Below are 252 nucleotides of genomic sequence, written 5' to 3'. Positions count from 1 at the left end.
CGGTTGACCAATCACAACAGAGCCGGCCAGCTAACCAATCAGAACAGACTGGGCTCTGGTTTCAGACAGAGGGTGAAAAGAGGGGCTGCAGCACAGGCAGTATAAGAAAAATAAAGACCTTTTTAAACATCAAAGGTGGGGTAGGTACGTTTGAGAAACCAGCTCGAGATACACTTTTAGTTATATTCCATGGAATGCTCTTAACATCCCGATAGCAATGAATATCTTAAGTGCTTTGACAACAAATCCATA

This window comes from Notothenia coriiceps, unplaced genomic scaffold, assembly GCF_000735185.1.
Source record: "Notothenia coriiceps isolate Sejong01 unplaced genomic scaffold, NC01 NC01_scaffold00000154, whole genome shotgun sequence".
Taxonomy (NCBI): domain Eukaryota; kingdom Metazoa; phylum Chordata; class Actinopteri; order Perciformes; family Nototheniidae; genus Notothenia; species Notothenia coriiceps.
Note: the sequence above shows the minus strand (reverse complement) of the source record.